Raw genomic sequence first — 21,791 nt, forward strand, 5'->3', positions numbered from 1 at the left:
CCTTGCCTTTGGCGATGTTTCTAGGAAGAAGTTGCTGCGGCTGAGGTCGAAGAAGTTGCTACCTGTATTCTCCTTTAGGATTTTGATGGACTCCTGTCTCACGTTTAGGTCTTTCAACTATTTGGAGTCTATTTTTGTGTGTGGTGTAAGGAAATGGTCCAGTTTCATTCTTCTGCATGTGGCTGTCCAATTTTCCCAACACCATTTGTTGAAGAGACTGTCTTTTTTCCATTGGACATTCTTTCCTGCTTTGTTGAAGATGAGTTGACCATAGAGTTGAGGGTCCATTTCTGGGCTCTCGATTCTGTTCCATTGATCTATGTGTCTGTTTTTGTGCCAGTACCATACTGTTTTGATGACAGCTTTGTAATAGAGCTGGAAGTCCGGAATTGTGATGCCACCGGCTTTGCTTTTCTTTTTCAATATTCCTCTGGCTATTCGGGGTCTCTTCTGGTTCCATACAAATTTTAGGATTATTTGTTCCATTTCTTTGAAAAAAGTGGATGGTATTTTGATGGCAATTGCACTGAATGTGTAGATTGCTCTAGGTAGCATTGACATCCTCACAATGTTTGTTCTTCCAATCCATGAGCATGGAACGTTTTTCCATTTCTTTGTGTCTTCTTCAATTTCTTTCATGAGTATTTTATAGTTTTCTGAGTACAGATCCTTTGCCTCTTTGGTTAAATTTATTCCTAGGTATCTTATGGTTTTGGGTGCAATTGTAAATGGGATCGACTCCTTGATTTGTCTCTCTTCTGTCTTGTTGTTGGTGTATAGGAATGCCACTGATTTCTGTGCATCGATTTTATATCCTGCTGCTTTACTGAATTCCTTATGAGTTCTAGCTGTTTTGGGGTGGAGTCTTTTGGGTTTTCCACATACAGTATCATATCATCTGCAAAGAGTGAGAGTTTGACTTCCTCTTTGCTGATTTGGATGCCTTTGATTTTTTTTTTGTTGTCTGATTGCTGTGGCTAGGACTTCTAATACTATCTTGAACAGAAGTGGTGAGAGTGGACATCCCTGCCGCGTTCCTGACCTTAGGGGAAAAGCTCTCAGCTTTTCCCCATTGAGAATGATATTTGCTGTAGGTTTTTCATAGATGGCTTTTATGATATTGAGGTACATACCCTCTATCCCTATACTCTGAAGAGTTTTGATCAAGAAAGGATGCTGTACTTTGTCAAATGCTTTTTCTGCATCTATTGAGAGGATCATATGATTCTTGTTCTTTCTTTTGTTAATGTATTGTATCACGTTGATTGATTTGCGGATGTTGAACCAACCTTGCAGCCCAGGGATAAATCCTAGTTGGTCATGGTGAATAATCCTTTTAATGTACTGTTGGATCCTACTGGCTAGTAGTTTGGTGAGAATTTTTGCCTCCATGTTCATCAAGGATATTGGTCTGTAGTTCTCCTTTTTGTGGGGTCTTTGTCTGGTTTTGGGATCAAGGTAATGGTGGCGTCATAAAATGAGTTTGGAAGTTTTCCTTCCATTTCTAATTTTTGGAACAGTTTCAGGAGAATAGGTATTAATTCTTCTTGAAATGTTTGATACGATTCCCCTGGGAAGCCATCTGGTCCTGGGCTTTTGTTTCTTGGGAGATTTTTGATGACTGCTTCAATTTCCTTAGTGGTTATACGTCTGTTTCAGGTTTTCTATTTTTTCCTGGTTCAATTTTGGTAGTTGATACATCTCTAGGAATGCACCCATTTCTTCCAGGTTATCTAATTTGCTGGCATAGAGTTGTTCATAATATGTTCTTATAATTGTTTGTATTTCTTTGGTGTTGGTTGTGATCTCTCCTCTTTCATTCATGATTTTGTTGATTTGGGTCCTTTCTCTTTTCTTTTTGATAAGTCTGGCCAGGGGTTTATCAATCTTGTTAATTCTTTCAAAGAACCAGCTCCTAGTTTCGTTGATCTGTTTTACTGTTCTTTTGGTTTCTATTTCCTTGATTTCTGCTCTGATCTTTATTATTTCCTCTTCTCCTGCTGGGTTTAGGCTTTCTTTGCTGTTCTTTCTCCAGCTCCTTTAGGTGTAGGGTTAGGTTGTGTATTTGAGACCTTTCTTGTTTCTTGAGAAAGGCTTGTATTGCTATATACTTTCCTCTCAGGACTGCCTTTGCTGTATCCCAAAGATTTTGAACAGTTGTGTTTTCATTTTCATTGGTTTCCATGAATTTTTTTAATTCTTCTTTAATTTCCTGGTTGACCCATTCGTTCTTTAGTAGGATGCTCTTTAGCCTCCATGTATTTGCGTTCTTTCCGACTTTCCTCTTGTGATTGAGTTCTAGTTTCAAAGCATTGTGGTCTAAAAATATGCAGGGAATGATCCCAGTCCTTTGGTACCGGTTGAGACCTGATTTATGACCTAGGATGTGATCAATTCTGGAGAATGTTCCATGGGCACTAGAGAAGAATGTGTATTCTGTTGCTTTGGGATGGAATGTTCGAATATGTCTGTAAAGTCCATTTGGTCCAGTGTTTCATTTAAAGTCTTTATTTCCTTGTTGACCTTTTGCTTAGATGATCTGTCCATTTCCCTGAGGGGGGTGTTAAAGTCCCCCACTATTATTGTATTGTTTTCAATGTGTTTTTTTGCTTTTTTTATTAATTGCCTTATATAATTGGCTGCTCCCACGTTAGGGGCATAGATATTTACAATTGTTAGATCTTCTTGTTGGATAGACCCTTTAAGTAGGATATAGTGTCCTTCTTCATCTCTTATTACAGTCTTTGTTTTAAAATCTAATTTGTCTGATATAAGGATTGCCATCCCAGCTTTCTTTTGGTGTCCATTAGCATGGTAAATGGTTTTCCACCCCCTCACTTTCAATCTGGGGGTGTCTTTGGGTCTGAAATGAGTCTCTTGCAGACAGCTTATTGATGGGTCTTGTTTTTTAATCCAATCTGATAGTCTGTGTCTTTTGATTGGGGCATTTAGCCCATTTACATTCAGGGTAACTATTGAAAGGTATGAATTTCTTGCCATTTTATTGCCTCTAAGGGGAGTGTTACTGTATATTGTCTGTGTTCCTTTCTGATCTATGCTGCTTTTAGGCTCTCTTTTTGCTTAGAGGACCCCTTTCAATATTTCTTGGAGGGCTGGTTTCATGTTTGCAAATTCCTTTAGTTTTTGTTTGTCCTGGAAGCTTTTTATCTCTCCTTCTATTTTCAATGATAGCCTAGCTGGACCTAGTATTCTTGGCTGCATATTTTTCTCGTTTAGTGCTCTGAAGTTATCATGCCGCTCCTTTCTGGCCTGCCAGGTCTCTGTGGATAGGTCTGTTGCCAATCTAATGTTTCTACCATTGTAGGTTACATATCTGTTCTTCCGAGCTGCTTTCAGGATTTTCTCTTTGTCTCTGAGACTCGTAAGTTTTACTATTAGATGTCGGGGTGTTGACCTAATTTTATTGATTTTGAGAGGGGTTCTCTGTGCCTCCTGGATTTTGATGCCTGTTTCCTTCCCCACATTAGGGAAGTTCTCTGCTATTATTTTCTCCAATACACCTTCTGCCCCTATTTCTCTTTCTTCTTCTTCTGGGATCCCAATTATTCTGATGTTGTTTCGTCTTATCATATCGCTTATCTCTTGAATTCTGCCCTTGTGATCCTGTAGTTGTTTATCTCTCTTTTTCTCAGCATCTTTATTTTGCATCATTTGCTCTTCTCTATCACTGATTCTCTCTTCTGCCTCATTTATCCTAGCAGTTAGTGCCCCCATTTTTGATTGTACCTCATTAATAGCCTTTTTGGTTTCGACTTGGTTAGATTTTAGTTCTTTTATTTCTCCAGAAAGGGTTTCTCTAATAACTTACACACTTTTTACAGCCCAGCTAGTATCTTTAAAGTCATGATTCTGAACTCTAGGTCCGACATCGTACTAATGTCCGTTTTGAGTAGGTCCCTGGCTGACGGTACTACCTCTTGTTCTTTTTGCTGAGGTTTTTTTTTTCGTCTTGTCATTTTTTCCAGAGGAGAACAGATGAATGAGTGAACAGAATGCTAACAGGTTAACAACGTCTCCAGCAAATATACTGTATACAAATCAGAAAAGACCTGAAAGCAGGGGAGAAGAAAGGGAAAGAAAGAAGAAAGAGGAAAAAAAAAAGGAAAAAGAAAAAGATAAAAACAAATACAGAACAAAACAAAAAAACAGAATATGATCAAATATGATCAGCGTAGTGCATAGATCAGTGCCACACACTAGATTTTGGGTGTATTTTGGTCTGTTAGAAGAAAGTGCCTCCTAAAATTTTAAAGGAAGAAAGACTTATATATGTACAAAATAAGGGTTGATACAATGAAGGGATGGAAGATGACTGTAAAGATGAAAATTATAAAAGATTTTATAAGAGGAATTGATAAGATAAATTGTTTTTAAAAAGAAAGAAGATTTAGAAAAAAAAAAGAAAAAAAAATAAGGGAGAGAATGTGATTAGGCAGGAGACTAGAACCAAACCATACACTAGTGATTTAGGGTATATTTTGATCTGTTAGAAGAAACTGTATCTCAAAATTTTAAAGAGAGAACAACTCATATATATATGCCAAAAATAAGGGTAACTACTATGAAGGGGTAAAAACATGACTCTAAAAATGAAAAATAAAAAATGTTTTTTTAAAAAAAGGGCTTGATAAGATGTTGGTTGAAAAAGGGAAAAAGAAAAATTAAAAAAAAAACAGTTAAAAAAATTAACTTTGAAAAAGTAATGAATTATGATATAAAAGCCATGAATTCTATGTGCAGTATTCCCCTAGCTCTGGAGTTCTCCCGTTCTCCTTGATCGGTAAACTTGGTCTTGGCTTGCTGGCTGTTCCTGCTGATCTTCTGGGGAAGGGGCCTGTTGCCGTGGTTCCCAAATGTCTTTGCCGGAGGCTCAATTGCCCCGCCCTTGTCGGTCCGGGCTAAGCAAGCTGCTCGGGTTTGCTCTCAGGAGCTTTTGTTCCCTGCAAGCTCTCGGTAGGGCTTTGGAGGACCAGGGTGAAAATGGTGGCCTCCCAGTCTCCACCCGGAGGAGCTGAGAACTTGGGGCCCCGCTCCTCAGTGTTCCCCCAGAGAAAAGCGGTCACTCCCGTCTCCCCGGTCTCCGGCCACACTCCGTGCTCACCCGGCCTGTGACCGAGTGTTTCTATCTCTGGCACCCGACCCCATGTGGAGTCTCCAAACCCAGCAGATCCTTGTGGTGCGCTCCTGCACCGCTCCTCCCCGGGGAGGAAGGGGAGTCTCCCCAGCCCTGCCGCTTGTTGGGTCCCTGCTGGAGGAGCAGTGGCCCGACTGTGCTGCGGATCACAGTTTATGGCAACCCCGAGCTGAGAGCCTGTGCCTCGGCTCCCTCTGTTCAGCCGGCTTCCCCGCTCCGATCCCTGGGAGCTCTGCTGCACTCAGGCACCCCCAGTCTTTCTGTGACCCCAAGGGTCCTGAGACCACACTGTCCCGCTAGGGTTCCATCCTCCGCTTAGCCACTGGAGCAACGTCCCTCAGCGGAGCCGGCTTCTAAAAGTTCCGATTTTGTGCTCCGGGGCTCTATCATTTGCCAGAAGCGGCCGACGGAGGCCCACTCCCCCGCCGTCTATCCTCCCGAATATCGCCTCGGATTCACTTCTCCGCACGTCCTACCTTCCCGAAAGTGGTCGCTTTTCTGTTCAGAGTGTTGTTACTTTTCTTATCTTCGATCTCCTGTTGAGTTCGTAGGTGTTCAGAATGGTTTGATCCCTATTCAGCTGAATTCCTGAGAAATCCAGGTCGCCTACTCCTCCGCTATATTCTATTTGGGTATATTTAGACCAAGTCTTATTAATCAGTGAACCAGCCACTCTCCAGCTGACCCAACAAGTCAGTCAGGATTTCATAGGGAACTGACATCCAAGAACAATGATAACAAAGAATGACCTCTCATTATTTTCACAAATATTTCTTGAGTACCTTGTGGATTCTAAAATTGAATGAGATCATCTCTATCTAACCCCAAGTATTTGTAGAATAATGGAACAGGTATGTCAACAAAGAGTTAAAGTACAGTGTAATATTTATTGTAATGGAAGTCCCAAATAATGCAACAGGAATGTGAAGAGCAAGAAGTAGTCTTCCTTAATTCTATCTAAGAGGAGTAGTTGAGGGAAACTTCAGAGGTGATTCTTGAATCTTATTCGATGAATGGGAGTTTGCCAGGCTGACCATTTAAGGGAAGGGCTTTTCTGGAGAAGGAATAATATATTCAATAATAGTATGTGAAAATGTATACTTACAATTATAAACTACTTATAATTTGGAATATTATTAGTAGTTTGGTATAGAACATGGGTAAGAGGCAAGTCTGAAGATTGAAGGACTTGTGTGCTACCCTAAGGAGTTTTAACTTAATCCTGAAGAGCATGGTGATCCATTGACTTTTTTTCCCCTCTCTAATTTTTGATATGTTACTTATTCATTTATGATGATAACATGACTCCTTCAAATAATTAGGTAAAAGATGAAAAAAATCACCCCTAATTCTATTGCTAAGACCCATTTGTTCCTATGATTGTTTAGTGTAATTTTTTTTTAATGGATCAATTATTTAATTATGTTCTTTGTAAGAAATTTAGAACACCGTGGGGCGCCTGGGTGGCTCAGTCATTAAGCATCTGCCTTCGGCTCAGGTCATGATCCCAGGGTCCTGGGATCGAGCCCCGCATCGGGCTCCCTGCTCAGCAGGAAGCCTGCTTCTCCCTCTCCCACTCCCCCTGCTTGTACTCCTTCTCTCGCTGTGGCTCTGTCAAATGTATAAATAAAAAATCCTAAAAAAAAAATTTAGAACACCAATTTGTGAGGATAAACTCCATTTGTGAGAGAAAACACAGAGCGGAGGTAGCCCTGCAGCTGAGGAATAGCTTTGATTTTTGGCAGAATTTGCGAGTCCACAGCTTTCTGATCAACCTTGCGCTGCTCTGTAATCTCATATTTCTCTTTCTCGGTGTCGAAGATCTCACCCTCCTGGTGTCTGGGCTTATGCAGCTGCTGCTTCTTGAAGTAAGCATCAGTGAGATGTTTGGGGATTTTCACACTGCTGATACCAATTTTGGTAGAAGTAGCAATGACGAATTTCTGGTGTGTTCTATGCAGAGGAGCTCGATTGAGGGACAGAGGTCCAGTCACAAGTAGCAAGCCACTGCTCAGTCACTTCATGAAAACTACCCTCTTGCCTCTGTGATGCCCAGTGAGGATGATCAAAACGGTCCCGGGAGTGATACTAGCTCGCAGCTTTCTCACGTGCTGACTGAAAGGTTTTTTGCCATGGCTCAACAGCTTTTGAGGCACATCTTCAGTAGGGTAATACCTAGGCATTTTGCAAAGTTTAACCACTCAGGTACCACCATTCTTGTCACCACCAACTGGTTTTGTGACAGTAGCGAGAACTTTCTCCTTCTTTTTCTTTTCAACACTGGATTTAGCTGCCGAATACTTCCTCTTGTATATGGCCTTTCTGGAATATATAGCCGATCGGGAATATCTGACAGTTCCTCTGATAAGGACAGGGTTTCGGCTGCAGTGGGGCTTCCCCTTCTTTGGCATTTTAGCCTTGGGGTTACCCTTCTTAGCCTTGCCACCGGCATTAGCCTTCTTAGCTTCAGGTTTCTTCTCCTCAGTATCTGGCTTCTCAGCTTTTTCACCCGCCATCTTGCAAGATGAAAGAGCTAGTGCAATTATTATTAGATAAAGCATACATTTTGAATCCTGAATTTTCCACTTAATGATATATTCTAAACTTTTTCAGTGTTATTACAAAGCCTTCATAATCATATTTTTAATGGCATCATTAAAATATCCCATTTAGGGGTGCCTGGGTGGCTCAGTTGGTTAAGTGTCTACCTTTGGCTTGGGTCATGATCTCAGGGTCCTGGGATCGAGCTCTGCATCAGGCTCCCTACTCAGCGGGGAGTCTGCTTGTTCCTCTCCCTTGTCCCTCACCCCTGCTCATGTTCTGTCTTTCTCTGCTCTCTCTCTCAAATAAATACAATCTTGAAAAATATCCCATTTAATGCAGAATTTTCATAGACCTCCTATATCAGAATCAAGCCTTTGGTTGTTTGTTAAATGTAGGAGTTTCCTGGTCTCACCTTGGACCTACTGGGTTAGAATTTCTGAGTAAAAGTTTTGGGAATATGCATTTCATAAGCTTCCCTAGGTAATTGTTATATGCACTAAAGTGTGAGAACAACTCATCTGGTGTATATACCTTTACTTAAATATTCTTTTAATGTAGATACTTGGATGATGTTTATTTATTATAAGTAGTATGTAGTATTATGATGAACATTGTCATACAAACCACCTTTTTCAAGAATTATATTCTTAGGATATATTTCTAGAAGTGGAATTGCTAGTATTATTAGTGTCCCAAATATTATGCCAATTGCCTTACGTGCTTTATATCCAGTCTTCACAACAGTCCTGAAAGATATTTATTATTAGCCTCATATTTATATATGGGGTAAAAGAGCAGAAAAATTGAATAACTTGCCCAAAGTTACAAAGCTAGTAAGTGACAGAATCAAGATTCAAATTCAAGTCTTTCCGATCCCTAAATATCTTTTTATTGTGCCATATTGCTTCCTTGTTCCATAGGGATCAGTGTTTATCCTGGTTTAAAATATGAAAATATCAATATGTTTCCAGTATGCAAATAGAAAGTACATTTTCTACAAAATTACCTAGTAACATATTTTAGTTCATACATAATTTCCAGTTATTTTTATTTGTGCTCATCATATACTTTCACATTATGGGCAGTATTTTGTTTACATTTGTTTCTTGATAGCATATGAGTGATAAACTGGATTTAGTGTTAAAATAACTGAAGGTGTTTTAGGATATTTGTCATCATTTTCACTTTAAAACAGGGTGGAATTGTTTTATCCAAAATTTCTTGGGTGCATAATGATATCTAACTTCTGTTGTCTTCATAGGTGGTTTAATAACTTGTCCATGCATGCCAAGACTCCAGATGGGTGTGATTTATTTCTCCCCATTTCTTCCCTCCCATGAAAAGGCAGAAAATACAGTATTCACCGTAGTTTTCATTTAATTTCATTTAATTTTGTGATTCACCTGTTCAAGCTAATAAATCTGAGCTCTTAGTTTTAACTGATCTCATTATTAATTCAAGGATCTTGTGAAATCTAGTGGAGAAAAACCAGGCAAGCAGGCACTTTGTCCTTAGGACCTTCTCATCCCTGTTTTTGTTGTCCTCTGTCAATTTGCTAAGCCTTTTTGTTCCGTTCTTGTTCTGAGACCTTCTTTGTCTTTTTTTTTACCTGAAACCTAGAATTCTCATTCAGTTTTATCCTGTACAAATAAAAATTTTTCTAAATTGCATCTTATTCCCTCATGCCATAGGTCTCCATTTTCAGGAACAGTAAATGACATGGTAGAAAGAAGCAACAGAATGTAATGGAAGAAGTCAGAATCTTGAATTTGAATGAAAACTCTGCCATTGAATGGACATTTGGCCCAGGGCAAGTTATTTAACTTCTTTGGACCTCCATCTCCTGATTTAGAAGTGAGGATGATAATCTATCTTGTAGAGTTGTAAGGATTAAAGAAAATTTATATAAAATATCTAGCACATGGCTTATGACGTAGGAGGGACTCAAAATGTGTGCTTTTGTTGTTGTTATTACTGACGTATTATGGCTATGCAAGGAATAATTGTATAAATTTCATGAGTATCTTTATTTGATGTGACCTATGGGATATTTGCATTTTAATAGGTAACTTCTTTAGGTATATTGTCTTAAGTTAAATCTTTAATGGTGTGGGCAACAAGACAGGCCACTGGCGGTGATATATTTGCTTAGTCTTCCTCTGATCCCAGATAGTGATTACTTTTTTCTGCCTACTTTGAGGAGTAGTACTGGTCACCAGATATTTAGCATTAGTTTGTTATCTTCTACATTTTTCACAGAGCTAATTTGAGCAGAAAGAGATTGTGTTCTGCCGGAGTTGTGCATGCTGTGCTATAATCCATGAGATTAATGGTTTCCTAATAAGCTTATCATTGATATTTTCTTTATCTTGCTTTTTTTTTGTTTTTTAAAGAATTTATTTATTTGACAGAGAGAGACACAGCGAAAGAGGGAACACAAGCAGGGGGAGTGAGAGAGAGAGAAGCAGGCTTCCCGCTGAGCAGGGAACCCAATGCGGGGCTCGATCTCAGGACCCTGAGACCATGACCTGAGCCGAAGGCAGATGCAGACTGAGCCACCCAGGTGCCTCTATATGCTTTTTAAAGCATTATTAGCTGACAAATATTTTGAGGGTGTGTACTATGTATTCAGCATGGTGATGGTGCTTTGGAGTATAGAAAATAGATTTTGCTCTCTAGGCAGTTTGCAGAACTTACACATATGAGACGATAGCTCACTATATAGTAGTTTCTAATTTCATAGAGTGTAAAAGCTCACAAAGTCAGCTTTTTCTTTTGATCTGTCCAGTGTCAACATGTGGCTCCCATCTTCTATTATATATCAATACATGACCTGAATCTGACCATGACTCAGGTTTAAGTAATTCTTTAATGGTTGGAGCTTTAAAAAAATTTTTTTGATTTTGAAATAATCACATACTTGTGAAAAAGCTAGAAGTTTAGTTGAAATAACTTTTTTTCTCCAAACCGTGTGAGAGTAAGTTGCCAACCTGATGCCCTGTCACCTCAGGATACTTTAGTTTGTATTTCCTAAAAGCAAGGGTATTTCCCTATACAACCACAATACAACTACTAAAATCAGGAAATTAGTATCGCTACACTACAACCATTAGACCCCATTCAGGTTTTGGCAGTTGTCCCAATAATGTGCTTCATTGGAATCCAGTTCAAAATCATATATATTTTGTTGTCACACCTCCTTAATGTTCTTTGGTGTGGAAGAATGTCTCAGTCTTTCCTTGACTTTTATGATCTTGATACTTTTTGAAGACGATAGGCTAGTTATTTTGTAAAATGTCCCTCAGTTTGGGTTTGTCTGGTGTTTTCTTAGGATTAGATTCACATTGTGCTCATCTTTGGCAGGAATATCACAGAAGGATGCTGTGTTCTTTTCATTGCATCCTATCAGGTGGCATGTGATTTTTTTTAAATTTTATTTTATTATATTATGTTAGTCATCATACATTACATCATTAGTTTTTGATATAGTGTTCCACGATTCATTGTTTGCGTATAACACCCAGTGCTCCATTCAATACGTGCCCTCTTTAATACCCATCACCAGGCTAACCCATCCCCCCACCCCCCTCCCCTCTAGAACCCTCACTTTGTTTCTCAGAGTCCATAGTCTCTCATGGTTTATCTCCCCCTCTGATTCCCCCCCTTTGTTTTTCCCTTTCTACTATCTTTTTTTTTTCTTAACATACAGTGTATTATTTGTTTCAGAGGTACATGTCTATGATTCATCAATCTTACACAATTCACAGCACTCACCATAGCACATACCTTCCCCAATGTCTATCACCCAGCCACCCCATCCCTCCCACCCCCACCACTCCAGCAACCCTCAGTTTGTTTCCTGAGATTAAGAATTCCTCATTATCAGTGAGATCATATGATACTTGTCTTTCTCTGACTTGTTTCGCTTAGCATAATACCCTCTAGTTCCATCCACGTTGTTGCAAATGGCAAGATTTTGTGTTTTTTGATGGCTGCATAATATTCCCTTGTATATATATACCACATCTTTATCCATTCATCTGTTGATGGACACCTTGGCTCTTTCCATAGTTTGGCTATTGTGGACATCGCTGATATAAACATTGGGGTGCACGTACCCCTTTGGATCACTACATTTGTATTGTTGGGGTAAATACCCAGTAGTGCAATTGCTGGGTCATAGCGTAGCTCTATCTTCAGCTTTTTGAGGAACCTCCATACTGTTTTCCAGAATGGCTGCACCAGCTTGCAGTCCCACCAACAGTGTAGGAGGGTTCCCCTTTCTCCGCATCCTCAAGGTGGCGTGTGATTTTGATTTGTACTCTTGCTCATTATGTTCACTTTAATCACTTGTTTATGATAGTGTCTGTCAGGCTTCTATTTAGATAATTACTTTTTCCCCTTGTAATAACTATTTTGTGGTGAGGTATACTTAATTATCTGAATATCCCATTCTTCATCAAACTTTAATTTTATAAGTACGGCCTCATGGATTGCTATTTTATTGCATGGGTTTTAATGTATTACTGTCATTGTTAATTTTTGGTGCTTAAATTGTCCCAGACTTAGCCCGTTTAAGTCCGTTAAGGCTGGCTTTTCTGAGTCATTCTTTGAGCATTACCTTGATTTTGGCATCATAAAATGTTCCAGGACTCATCTTTCTCTGCCTCAGTTCTGGATTCCATTTCTCTAAGAAGTTCTTTTTATTGGAAAATGGTAAGTAGGTGCTAACATTTGGATATTAAGTATGGTCATTAGTGAAAAAAATGTATTCATACACAGAAATATATGCATTTACATTTATATCTACCTGTATTTTTTGAAAATCATGGGTTTACAGTGATGTGTCTAACGCCAGTCCAACTCCACAGCAGGATTCATTTTGGTTTCTTCCTTCCTATATTTGTAACTTTTTGCTCCAATAGTGAAAAACTTGACTTCTGTTCTCTTTAGTACCTAGACTTACTTGATAAATTCCCCTGTATACAACCAATCCTCCTCTCTACTGCCATACCCTCCCCTGAGTCTGTGTCTTCATTACCCAACTCAGACTCTGCTGCCCATGTTAGCCTGATCTACACTGATACCTTCTTGCCATTTACAGTCTCTGACTCTTCATGCCAGTTCACATCTACAGAGGCATACTCTTTTTATCTTGCTTGGGGTCTAACCCCCTGAACTGGGTCACCCTTGCACATGGATGCCCTCTTCACCCTGTTTGGACTCTTGACACTCTTATGTTCAGCTGTTCCCCTCTGCCACCACCACATGGATACTCTTTTCACCCTACTGGGGCTCTAACCCTCTCACATCATGCACCCCTTTATAGGGATGCCCTTTCCAACTTGCTTGGTACTGACGCCCCATACTCAGCTGCCCCCAATATGCGTATCTCCTTCCTTGGCTTGGGCTCTGTCAACTTCACTGTAGGCCCCTGCAACCTCTCTCTTCCTTCTGGTGTGGATGATTATTTTTTTCTGCCCTTCTTAATAGCTTTAGAGGCTGAATTTTTTTATTTAAAAAATTTTTTTTAAGGATTTTATTTATTTGTCAGAGAGAGCATGCGTACAAGCAGGGGGAGTGGCAGGCAGAGGGAGAAGCAGGCTCCCTGCTGAGCAAGGAACCTGATGCGGGACTTGATCCCAGCACCCCAGGATCATGACCTGAGCCGAAGGCAGAAGCTTAACTGACTGAGCCACCCAGGCGTCCCTAGAGACTGAATTGTTCAGGAAGAGAAGGGGAATAGGAGGAAGGAAAAGAAGAAAGAGAGTGGAAGAGGAAGGGGAAGAAGAGAGTAACGTACTGTTCTTTTCATCTGTGATGATGATGATGATGATGATGATGATGATGGTAAAAAATCTCAGCAATAGCTGTTCCCTTGTGTTGGAAGAAAATTGGGTTATGGGCAATTTAGAATTCTAGCTAACATGAAGATTATGACCAAAGCTTGAGTACTGTGTGGCAGTTCTTCTGGACTCTCGTTCTTCCTGCATTTTGGAGGAGAAATGATGATAGTTTGATAGGTTGGTCAGCACGCTGCATTTTTTTTAAATGAGCTTTTTCTTTCATGTATTTTGTTATGGATATGTAGTAGGCCTCCAGATTGAGAGAAAGTCTTTACATATTTTTTGCTCTGTTTAGCTGAAAGTATCATAATTGTCAGTGAAGTGCATTCTCAAGAATTTTTGTGAGATGATGATAATGCAAAAAAAAAAAGTTATAAAAGCTCTGAGATAAGAACTGTCATTCACCGAGGAAGTTGAGTTTGCAGAATTTGATAAAGATTTCAGCAAGTAGGTTTTTCTTGTTATATGATATTCCCACTATGATTTTTAAAAAAATTATATATTTGAGAGAGAGAAAGAGAGCACAGAAGGAGAGGGAGAAGCTCCTCACTAGGGAGCCTGATGCGGGGCTCAATCCCAGGACGCTGAGGTCATGACCTAAGCCGAAGGCAGACGCGTAACTGGCTGAGCCACCTAGGCAGCACCCCCACTATGATTTTTAAGATGTCATAAAAATATGTCAGGAAATTGACCAACTGTATTTTAAAAATATGGTAAATCTACATAGGTCTTATAAAAATGCTTATTGTGCCAAATGAACCAGGACAATAAGTAATTCATACTGGGGATTTCCCAGACTTTAAATTATCACCAGGAATCCATAATTCCTAGAAATAAATCTGAGCAAAGAAATTTCCAGGTAGCTCTTTAGTAAGCATTTTATATCACTGAACAATACCCTCCCTATTTGCAAAAAGTTGGAAAAAAATAGTTTGGGAACATTGCAGAAATAATTCATTGCAGTTATATTCTGTACTTTAAAAGACCATTCGGCTTCTCATGCCAAATTCAGGAAAAAATAAGCAGCTGGCAGTATTATCAGCCGCTGCTCTCCTTTTCTAGGTCTAGGAAGACAAGCTCATTGGGATGATGATCAGAATTTTAGCTTTACTACCTAAGAAGGGAGCCAAACAGGCCTGGATTTAAACAACATACTTAGTGTGCAAGATGACATCTGGGGATCTAAAGAGATCATTGCTTATGGTTTTCTTTTTTAACCCTCTTAACCTTTTCTTATTATCAGCAGCATGACTAATAACGTATGACCTTTTCCCAGTATTTTTTTTGGTACCTTGGCTTTCTTTTTTTTTAAGATTTTATTTATTTGAGAGAGAGAGCACCAATGGCATGGGTAGAGGCAGGCAGAGGCGGAGGGAGAAGCAGGGGAGCAGGGAGCCCGAGGATGTGGAGCTCAGTCCCAGGGCCCTGGGATCATGACCTGAGCCGAAGGCAGACACTTAAACGACTGAGCCACCCAGACGCCCCTTGGCTTTCTATTTTTAAGGAATCCTTGGGTTTACACTTTGCAGTTTATGGACTTCATTAGCAGAACAAGGGACCACACAGAGTATCTATTCTACCTTTTCCTGTTCTCTTCAATCCTTCCAAAACTCTTGAATCTTGAATTGGCAGATACTATTTTCTCAGCAATATAATCCATATATTGTTTCTGTGATAGAAAAGAGTTGAGGAAAGGAGTGGTGGAAGATCCATGTCTGATGTGACCTTTCTCTGAAGTCTTGCTTCCTTGCCTTTACACTGAAATGGGGGTTTATAGGACTATACAAATACATACATGCATACGTATACGTATGTATGTTTGTATATGTGTGTGTGTGTGTATATATACATGATCAAAGAAAGTTGACCTGCCAGGAGTTGGAAAGACCAGGAATCAAGGCAGCAGGGATTGGGGGTCAGGGTCATGTAGCATGTACCAGGAGCTGCTGAATCTCTTTGGGCTTAACCTCATGGTTGGGGGAGGGATGGGGACAAAATCTTAGGAAAGGGGCATGTGGAAAAAATTGTATTACCTTGACTATTTTGTGAACTTCTTGAGAGAATAAACCCAAACCAGAAATCTGTCTTCAATTTGCCTTTCTCACTTCCTCTCTGTCATGCTTCCGGTACTTCTCTAAAGAGCCAGAATACTGTGTGATACAATTGGGCACCTTATCCAAGGTGATAGTGGCATTGGTAGCGAGCAATGTTGTAACTGCCAGGGAGTTTCTAAATAGTAAAATCACTCAAAATGAATGCCTACACTTTTCTTTTCCCTGGTTATTGGCTTTGGGCATTATCCAGATTCCTACTGTTACATTTTTAAAAAAATATGTATTGATTGTAGATTAGTGAGAAGCCCATATAGAAGACCCTTGGTGACTCTTAGTCGACTGTCGGCCCTGATCTGAATTGAGAACATTAACCTAGGGTTACAAGCTTATACAGATTCAGAAGTCTAAGGTTTTCCTGTTTCCTCTTTAGTTAACATTTCTAGGTTTCCTCTCTCTCTTCTCTCTGATTTCCTTCCTTAATAGTTCAGCTCTTCTCCTTCGGCAACTCAGCTGTGTCAGCTCTCACTGGTAAAACATGTAGCCAGAAACTAGAAAATACTCTGTGACAAAAGAGGAATAGTAAGGTTAGGAAACATAAAGAAAAGTAGGTTAAGAGAAAGAGACATGGTTTGACCATGGTTTTCTCAAGGCAATTTAAGTGGCTGATTCAGGTAAAAGACTTAGGAGGCCAGATATCTGTATTGGAAATGTATATGGGAACTTTAACCTGGATAAATGGTCACAGACTAGAAAATAAAGGTGACACTTACCCTAGGGATTCAAGGGGCTCTACCTCTGGTTTTCAGAGCTTATTACCTTGGATGGGCTTGTGTTTTTAATCTATGTCTTAGAAACATTATTTCCAAACATCCATAAATGTGATTCTTAATTCTTTACATTCCACATTTATATACCACACATTTTGCTAATATTTCAAGAGTTTCCTGTTCTTTTTGCAAAAAAAGTGCTCATTTTGGCTGTTTTCCAAATATGACAGTTGGTGGACATGCTTCAGTAGAGAAAAGGAAATTTTCCCCGCTTACCTAGTCTCTCCTGTCTGCCCAAGATAGTGTGTCTGTCAATTGTGACCTGATTTTGAAATAATTTATTAAATAAAGGGATGCATGATGTTATTTAAAATTTTGGTATGACATTGACTTTTAGTCCTTTATAATAAGCTCTTGACTAAATTCTCTGGTGAGGTTTATTGCTCCTGGGATTTTAGAAATTTCTTAACTTCTTCAGTGAATTTGGACTCTGTTCAGTGTCAAGTATGAGTAATGTTTACTCGAGAAATTAAACCAGCTTGTTTATTCAGAAGATGAAACATGCTGTATTTTTTTTTTTGCCATGAAAACATTATTTTGGGAATATATTAATTTTATAGGTAAGGAAAAGGTCTTTATTAATTAGTAGATTGCTTAAGAAAAGTCTAGAGGAATTATATTTCTTTTAAAAAGCATATTCCTTGGTTTTAAAAATTATTACTCCCAAATATATATCCTAAATCTATATCTCTAATTTAGTCCTCTCTCCTGTACTGCAGTCACGTTTTTGCCAATGGTTCATTAAACATCTTCCCCTTGACGGAGTTATGAAACTTGAAATGTTCATTATTTTTACCCATTGGTTTGCTCTGCCACATGTATGACTCCTTTGTGTTAATGGAGCTACTGTGCACCGTATGTTTGTGCCAGAAACCCTGGAGCCATCCTTGACTCCTTCCCTTCCCACTTACATCCATTTGGTATCACCGCTTCCAGTATTAGCCCTTCTAACCCATTCATTCCTCTGCCCTTAGGGGAATTATTCTAAAACTTTTTATTCTCTGACTTACAAATCAGTGGCTCTCTAGTACATAAAGAATAAAGTCCAAACACTTTGGAATATCATTTGAAGCTTTTTATGATTTGGCTCCTTCCTTCCTGCCTCATTTCCCATTAGTCCCCTGCAGCAGCATCCTCCAGCCATACCTGATTCCTATACTTGGAGTTGTCAGCAGGCATCATGGGTTTTCTGTTCTTGCTGTCCTTGGAATACACGTCTTTCCCTTGTGTGCTCAGTGAAGCCCTGTTCATATTCCTAGACTCAACTCCAGCATAGTCATCTCTTCTGGGAAGCCTTGCCTGATCTCTATCCTTTGTGAATTCCTGCACTGGTATACACCTCTATTTCTAGCACTTAGAATACTGCATTGTAATTATTTGCATGTTTGCCTTCCCTCTAGACCCTGAGGTCCTTCAGGCCTGAAATCGTGTCTTAGTTGTCTTTTAAAGTGCTAAACAAGTGTTACTATTTTATGCCTGAACATAGAAGGCATTCCAAAAATTATTTGTTGAATAACAAAATGAGTGAATAACTGTGGAACAGGGCATGCCATATCTTTTTGGACTGTATCTTTGAGAGGATTTGTTGACTGAGAGATAGGTTTGATTAGTAACCTCAGGGCTGAGAAATATTTAATCATTTTTAGAGCAACTATTGTTAGGCACTGTGCCTATTGCCATAGCTTATAGGATAATTTACAGGACATTGAGATACAGAGAAATTTAGTAACTGGGACAAGTAAGTTACTTGACTAAGTAAGCAGCATAGTTGGATTTGGAATTCAGAATTGCCTGACTTAAAAGTTGATATTCTTTCCTCAGTGCTGGAAAATTATCAGAGATAGGGATTGGGGGAGGCACTTTATTTACTTATTTATTTATTTTAAAGATTTTATTTATTTATTTGACAGAGAGAGACACAGCGAGAGAAGGAACACAAGCAGGGGGAGTGGGAGAGGGAGAAGCAGGCTTCCCGCCGAGCAGGGAGCCCGATGCGGGGCTCGATCCTAGGACCCTGGGATCATGACATGAGCCGAAGGCAAATGCTTAACGACTGAGCCATCCAGGCGCCCCGGGGGAGGCATTAAAACAAAGGCAAGCAGTTTTTAGGGTAAAGGCCCATTTGGAACCATAACTTTTCTTTTTGCTATAGATTCCAGAAATGTCTGGGAGGTATTTCAGGAGAGGCAGTATTAAGTTCATGCTCTTAATAACTTTGAACCTAAATGAAGAGATAATGAAGTGGAGGGAGCTAACGAAAATTAATCAAAACGAGGGGAAAGAGTTGTTAGATAATTTTGCTTGATAATATAACTCAAAGGGAATGCTAGTATTCACTGAACATCTAGTGTATGCTGGTCTTACAGGTTTATCATCTCATCATTTCTCACAGCAAACTTAGATGAGTATTATTTTCCCCATTTGCATGTGGTTAAAGTCCCATGGATACTTTAGATTTAAAAGAGGTTAAATATCTTGCTCAAGGTCATGTAGACAGCACCTCATGGAGCTCAGGTTCAAACCCAGTTCTGTCTCATCAACCCAGATTCTATCTCATAAGGAATGGAGATAATCTCCTTCATACCATCAGATATCTCAGTACAGCTGCACTATGAATCAGTCAGTATAATGAATAACAAGGTGTTATACAGAGGAAAAATCAGTTCAGTCAGGTGGATCCCTTGTGCTGTCGAACTGGTAACTGGTATTTCTATACTTTTGGAGGGAGTATAAGATAGTTATGATGTCTTTTCTTGGGAACTCTTCCTGTTGCCCTAAAATTGAGAGAATGTATCAATCAAACATGACAAACTTTAATAATCCATAAAGCACAAATACTGACCAATTAGATGGATGCTCACTATGAACGTCTGGGGAGGCTGCATTGTAGCCCAGTATCAGTCTGGTGGGCTAGATCTGTTTAGAAGCTCCATTATCTGTAAAGCTGAGAAGCAAAGATTTTTTTTTTTATCATGTATTGTGTTATAGAATTATTCTAGTACCAGATTGATTTGTTATATATGCTAAACCAATTAGCATTTATAGTGAGAATGACATTTAAGGAAAATGAAAGGAGATGTTGCAGAATAATGAAAGTCTCATTTACATGATATACCTACTGCCTTGTCTAAAACCCCCAAAAAGCTTTACTAGTTTGATATTTGGTTTCTCATTTGTCCATCTGCTTGTTCATTTGCTCATTTATTCACTCTGTATTCTTTTAAGACTGTTATTTCTGTCAATTCTAAGAAAGGATTTTTCTTTTTAAGTTATAGAATAGGGATAATCTGACTGTAATCAGTTTATGTATGAATTATTTATTTACATATCTGACTTCTATACTAAGCTGTAAACTGTTTAAGGGTAGGGACCATTTTTTTTTTTTTTTAAATCCCTCTGCCCTCCAGTGCCTAACACAGTACTTCACTATATACTTTGGTGACCGAATTAAAGAACTCAGAATTCAGTCAGCCTAAATGTATGTTCTTTGCAACGCAAGCCCAGGTTATGAGTTTTATGTATTCTTTCAGTGACCATGTAATGAGCTCTTAAAACCTGTAAATGGCTGTTTTAAAGATACGCAATAGCCTCTAAGGTGACTTAAAACCTGTAAATGGCTGTTTTAAAGATACGCAATAGAAAGAAGAGATGCTGGGACCCCACAGACAGGAGGTCTTTTAAAGGCTGCTCTGATGTGTAGTGTCACACTATACTGTCACCCCGAGGTGTAGGGAGCAATAGATAGATGATTAAGATTGGTCAGGTTGGGTCGGGGACCAGCCTCTGTAGAGGTCCAAATCCAGAAAACAAAGGATTAAAGTCTCCCCATTTTCTATGGTGAGAAACAAACCAGGGAGTTTTGGAACCAGATGGAGGTAACAGTGTCTTAGGTCTCTTAGGTGGATGTCAGGAGGGAATTGAGGATCTGAGGACCAGTGTATCATAGCATTTCTGGGAAAAAAGGCAACATCTCAATGGTCAAGGCAGACAAAGGGCCTGGGAGCACAGTGGGTCAGACACCAGAAGAGAGAGGAAATAGGAAAAGAAATCCTTTAAGTAATAAAAATCCAGGCTTTGTTAATTTTTGGTATTTTATCCTCATCACCTGGCATCACCTACCTTACATCTGCTGAGCAGTTCTCTAGCATTGTGGTCACTATGGGGACCTAGCAGGATTCTTCCTAAAACTGGGCAATGAAGAGATGAACATGGAAGCCCAAAAGTTAGGGCCTAGTTGCAAAGAAAGTTGAGAAGAGCCTTCAGAAGAGTTTGATCAAGGAGAGATTCTTTGTCACTTTCCTTCTCTATTCTTGCTCAGGTTTCTCTTTTTCTTAAATGAGAAACTGAAAAAACCAAGAAGCGTTTTCTTGACCTTACTGTATTCTGCTTTCTCATCTCAGGCTTTTTCCCATCCTCTTCACCGTCAGATTATTTGAGAAAAAGAAGAACCTATGCATACTGCTTTACTAAATACTCCTTTGATTTTTGCGTTCTTATGCTATTGAAACATCTATCTTAAACTTCATTGTTATCTTCCTGATAACCAAATCATATGGTACCCCCATCCTCATCTTCCTGTGTTTCTCAGCATTTGATATTTTTGACTGTCTTTTCTTTCTTAAAACCTGTTCTTCCTTGACCTTTGTGATTTAATACCCACTCACCATAATGGAACAGGGCCCTGTCTTACCCAATGCCATTTCTTTTTTGCATCCAACACTGTATTTATTTTATTTTATTTTATTTTATTTATTTAATTTAATTTATTTTATTTTATTTTATATTTATTTTATTTTATTTTATTTTAATCACCATACATCACATCATTAGTGTTTGATGTAGTGTTCCATGATTCATTGTTTGCATATACCACCCAGTGCTCCATTCAGTACGTGCCCTCTTTAACACCCATCACCAGGCTAACCCATCCCCCCACCCCCCTCCCCTTTAGAACCCTCAGTTTGTTTCTCAGAGTCCATAGTCTCTCATGGTTCGTCTCCCCCTCCGATTTCCCCCTCTTCATTTTTCCCTTCCTACTCTCTTTTTTTTTTAAACATATAATGTATTATTTGTTTCAGAGGTACAGGTCTGTGATTCAACAGTCTTAGACAATTCACAGCGCTCACCATTACCACATACCCTCCCCAATGTCTGTCACCCAGCCACCCCCTCCCTCCCACCCCCCACCACTCCAGCAACCCTCAGTTTGTTTCCTGAGATTAAGAATTCTTCATATCAGGTCATATGATACATGTCTTTCTCTGATTGCACCAATGCCATTTTAATTCAGCTGTTGACCAGCCTACCATAAATATGCGTGTGATGCCCAGCCAGGACCAGAAAGAACTGCCTAAACAAACTGAGC

The 21,791-nt window shown here is 39.3% G+C and overlaps 1 protein-coding gene and 1 pseudogene across 13 annotated transcripts in view; one reads left to right on the top strand and one right to left on the bottom strand.

Moving 5' to 3' along the window:
• The window catches only part of ANKS1B (ankyrin repeat and sterile alpha motif domain containing 1B), a 1,107,306-nt gene that overhangs the window by 15,450 nt on the left and 1,070,065 nt on the right, over window positions 1-21,791 (top strand). The gene's annotated exons all lie outside the window — the stretch shown is intronic.
• On the bottom strand, window positions 6,804-7,671 carry LOC112832015 (large ribosomal subunit protein eL6 pseudogene; annotated as a pseudogene).

This window comes from Callorhinus ursinus, unplaced genomic scaffold, assembly GCF_003265705.2.
Source record: "Callorhinus ursinus isolate GAN/ISIS: 27379988/994484 unplaced genomic scaffold, GSC_fseal_2.0 scaffold14, whole genome shotgun sequence".
Classification (NCBI taxonomy): Eukaryota; Metazoa; Chordata; class Mammalia; order Carnivora; family Otariidae; genus Callorhinus; species Callorhinus ursinus.